The sequence below is a fragment of the Gracilinanus agilis genome, chromosome 1, assembly GCF_016433145.1.
Source record: "Gracilinanus agilis isolate LMUSP501 chromosome 1, AgileGrace, whole genome shotgun sequence".
Lineage (NCBI taxonomy): Eukaryota > Metazoa > Chordata > Mammalia > Didelphimorphia > Didelphidae > Gracilinanus > Gracilinanus agilis.
Window position 1 is genome coordinate 774,135,726 of NC_058130.1, and position 4,481 is coordinate 774,140,206.

Consider the following 4,481-nt stretch of genomic DNA (forward strand, 5'->3'; position numbering starts at 1 on the left):
TCCCTGCCCTCAAGGATCTTCCAGTCTAAAGGCCTCCCAGTGGCGAGGCAGAGGGGTCAAGGGGTTTCCTTTGGAGCCAAGAGTGGTGGAAGGTCTTATGCAGAGGAGTGACTATCTCCTCCCACCAGACTACAAACTCCTCCAGGGCAGAGTCCTTGAACTGAAACCAGGACTCAGGGTAGGACCAGACCAAGAGTGGAAGCCCAAAGTCTGTTTGTTGATTGACCACAGACTCACTAGCTGCTGAAGCTATCCTCCTCCTCCTCCTCCTCCTCTTCCCTCGCACCCCATCTTCCTTATTCTGCTCCCCAAGCTTGAAGGCCTTCTGGAAGGATGAGCAGGAAGGCACAGAAACACAGCTTGCTCAGTCCCTTCCATGAGGCTACCAGCTTCCGCCATCTGCCTTCACAGAAACCATCCCATCTGCCCCCACGGGGGGCCTCCACCACCCCCCAGAGAAGAGTATTCCATTGGTGGAGATGCTGAGAGCTGGAGAAAGGTAGTCTGGGGAGATGGAGACAGAAGATGGGATCCGTTGGCCTGAGAAGTAACTGGATCGATGGTGGGGTCCTCGTGTGGGAGGAAGCTCAGGAGCAGAAGAAGCCCCTCCGGCTTTGGGGGGACACCGTGGGCCCCAAAGAGAAGGCTGGTGCCTGATCTAGACTCTACCTCTAAGCCCTGAGACCTGGAGCAAGTCCTTCCTCCAGACTCACTTTGCTCATGGCTCCATGAGAAGATGAGAGCAGGCGTGTCTCTCTCCGACTCTCCCGTTCTAGGACATGATGAGGTTCTCCCAAAAGGACAGATTTCTGTCTTCCTTCTTCCCCACCGGGAGGCGAGGGAGGGTCTGAGTCAGGAAGGCTGGGGGTTTGGGCGGGGAAACTCCCGTGTGGTCCACTGAGTCAAGCACATCCAGCAGATCTGGCTGCCTCGTCTTGGTAGAACTCCAGAATGTCAGAGCCGGGAGGGACCTGAGAATGGGGGACCCGGTGGGAGAGCTGGGGAAGACCTCGGAGCACGGAGGACACGGAACGTGGGGCGGGGAGAGACCTTAGAACCCAGAGAGATCCCAGAACTGGGGACAGAAGAGCAGTCGAGCTGGGAGAAGCCGGGAACACAGAGGGATGGCGCTGGTGGGCATCTTAGCCTGGATAACACGTCGGGGCAAAGAGGAGCCTTAGAACACGGAACATGGGAGCTGGGGAGGCTGAGAAGAGAGAGAAGAGAACCCCAGAACACAGAAAGGCCCATCCCGAAGAAGCTTTGCTACACATAGTATGGGGGCTGGGGGGCACACATGTACACACATAGCACACTCATGCACACATGCATGTGTGTACATGCATGTGCACACGTGTGTGGTTGTGCATGTGTGTTGCATGTTAGTTTGTCTAGGTATGTGCATGTATGTTTTGTGTTCAGTGTGCCGTGTATGTGCCTACATGTATGTGCCCGTGCATGTGTTGTGCTGTGTGCACATATGTGTGCATTCACATGTATGTGGCTGCAGCTGCAAACATGTGCGTGCATGTGCTCCTCCATGTGCACGTGTGTGCGTGCTGTGTGCATGCATTTGTTCGTATTCTCACACAGAGGCAGAACTTGATCGAGGTCCAGCCAAGCTGGCCAGGGCAGGAAAAGGGGCAAAGCGAAGAGGGGAGGAAAGAGGAGGCCAGGGAGGGGCCGGGAGGGGGGCGGCAGCTGCTCCGGAGCCCCGCTGCCCGGCTGCTGCCCATCTGGGGCTTTTCAGAGGGGGCGGCCAGGGAGGCAGCCCGGGCCCTGTCAGGAGCAGAGCGAGGCCCTGATCAATAGATGCGCCGGGCCCTGGGGCTGAGATCGATGCAGCCAGGCAAGCTTGAAGGTCTTGTGTCTGAGCATCATTTATCCTGCCGCCCGGCATTGTGGGTCCACCTTCCCCTCCCCTGGCCCGGGGAGAGGGAGAGAGAGAGAGGTCCCTCCTGGCTGCCCCTGGGAATGGATGACTCCCGCCCCGCCCCCTCCCTCCACCCTGTCCAGCTTTGGGGAAAGAGGAGAGAATCAGGACGTGGGGGAGGGGCCGCGGAGCTGCCACTCCCCTTCCTCCCCTCCCCCCCCCCATCCCTCCCTCCTTCTCTGTCGCTAATCTGGGGACTGATGGATGCAGATTTTAACTGTCACCTGCCATCCACACTGCGCATCACTTCCTTCCAAGGCAGAAGAGCGATAAGGGTTTGGCAATGGGGGTTCAGTGACTTGCCCAGGGTCCCACAGCTAGGAAGTATCTGAGGGCAGATTTGAACTCAAATCCTCCTGATTCAGACCTCAATGCCCCTCAGGAATGGTTTATTGTATTTTTTTCCCAATTGTACGTAGAAACAATTTTGAACTTTTGTTTTCTGTCCATTTGCAATTCAAATTCCCTCCTTCCCTCCCTCTCTTCCCCCTTCCTAGGTGTAGATTGATAGATCTGACTTCCCCACGCTAGCATGCAGTACAGATTTCCATATTCTTCATGTTATGAAAGAAGACACACATCCCACATACAAGAAAATACCTATGAAGGAAATAACTTGAAAAAAGGCACGCTTCAGTCCACATTCAGCCCAGGCTGTTCCTTCTATGACGGTGGGAGCCTTCTTCCACTCGAGTCCTTCCAAGTTGTCCTGGATCCTCCCATCCCTGAGGACAGATCCTTCATTCCAGGCTGATCATACATTATTGGTGTTATTGTATTCCCCGTTCTCCTGGTTCTGCTCAATTCGCTTTGCATCAGTTCATGGAAGTCTTTCCAGGTTTGTTGGAAATCATTCTGCTCATCATTTCTTATGGCACAATAGCCTTCCATGACAGTCATTCCATAACCTATTCAGTCATTCCCCAATGGATGGACCTCAGTTTCCAGTTGAAGCTGCTATAAATATTTTTGTCCCTATGCATCCTTTTCCATTTTCTTTACAGATATACAGGTCTAAATCCAGGGTCTCTGGATTCTCATCTCCATTTTACTTAGGAAGAAAATGAAATTCAGAGTAGAAAAATGGCCCCAAGTTTAGTACATGGTAAACATTTAATGAATATTTTTTGACCAATGACTAACAACAATTTCAGCTCCCATGGAAATCATGCAGGAAAATAGCTTCTCCTTTCTGGACGCCTACATTCCTGTGACTTTACTAGAAGGATTGTGGGAAAATCCTTTTCCAGTGAAAAGACTGTGACTTTCAGTGGCTGTTTTTAAGCTTTGTCTCCAGCTCCCAACACTCATCCACCATCTGAGAAAACTGCCCCCAGAGCAGCCTAGAGAAATTAAGATGGGTCCCCAGCCTCGCTTCTCTCCACTCCCTACCCCCTGGGAACCCATCCTGGGTGCCTGCCACATAGATGGGGCTGGCTGCAAGCAACGCTTGGACACTGTCCCTACCCAGTGGGTTTCCCCATCTAAAGCAGACAAGCAGATGGGACCTGAATAAAGAGAGAGGATGGGAGCTAGGAGGAAAAGGAGGAGAAGGGAGAGGAGGAAAGACTGGGGAGGGGGGAAAGGGTAGAGAGAAGAGAGAAAAGAAGAGAGAGGTAGAAGGAAGTACTAGTTTCCATTTCTATAATCCTTCAGTCATTCAATTTTAAGCTTTTAGGGACCTTAAAAGTCAACAAATCAGTCAACAATTACAATGTACCAGGCACTGCGCTAAACGCTGTCTTCTCACATGGGCAATGTATTTCCAATTTGGATCAGAAACCTCTTCATTCAGTGGCCCGACACCTAAGTCCTTATCCTTCTACTACTCTGTATACAGTAGGCACCAAACAAATGCTTCTTGAATGAAATCGATCAATCAATAATGAGCTCATTTGCCCATCAGCCAAGGGGACTAAGTGATTAAGTCATTTTGCAGATGGGTCAGAGAATTTAAAGGATTCACTCAAGATCATGCTGCAAAAAAAAATGTCAGAAGTAGGATTCAAACCCAGATCAATGCCAATTCCCAGGGCGGTCCTCTTCTCACTCCTCCATAGCGGGTAGACTCAAGGTGGTGAGGTAGAAACAGGACAGGATTGAGAAGTAAAGGACCTAGGTCTATCATTTACTACTTGTGTGACATTGGGCAAGCCATTTCCTTTCTCCAGGCCTCAGTTTCCTCATCTAAAATTGAGGATGTTTGTCTAGGTGATATCAGAGATCTATTTCTATTCTAAATCTATACTCTTATACATATCACAGGAATCAGAGAAAGGAGAGATCATGGAATAGCTAAGTGGCTCAGTGGACAGAGTAACAAGCATGGACATGGGAGGTCCTGGGTTCAAATCCGAATTCCGATACCTCCTAGCTGTGTGATCCTGGGCAAGTTGCTTAACCCCAATTTCTACCCTTACCATTCTTTGCCTTGGAACCAATACTTAGTATTGATTCGAAGGAAGGAAGGAAGGAAGGAAGGAAGGAAGGAAGGAAGGAAGGAAGGAAGGAAGGAAGGAAGGAAGGAAGGAAGGAAGGAAGGAAGGAA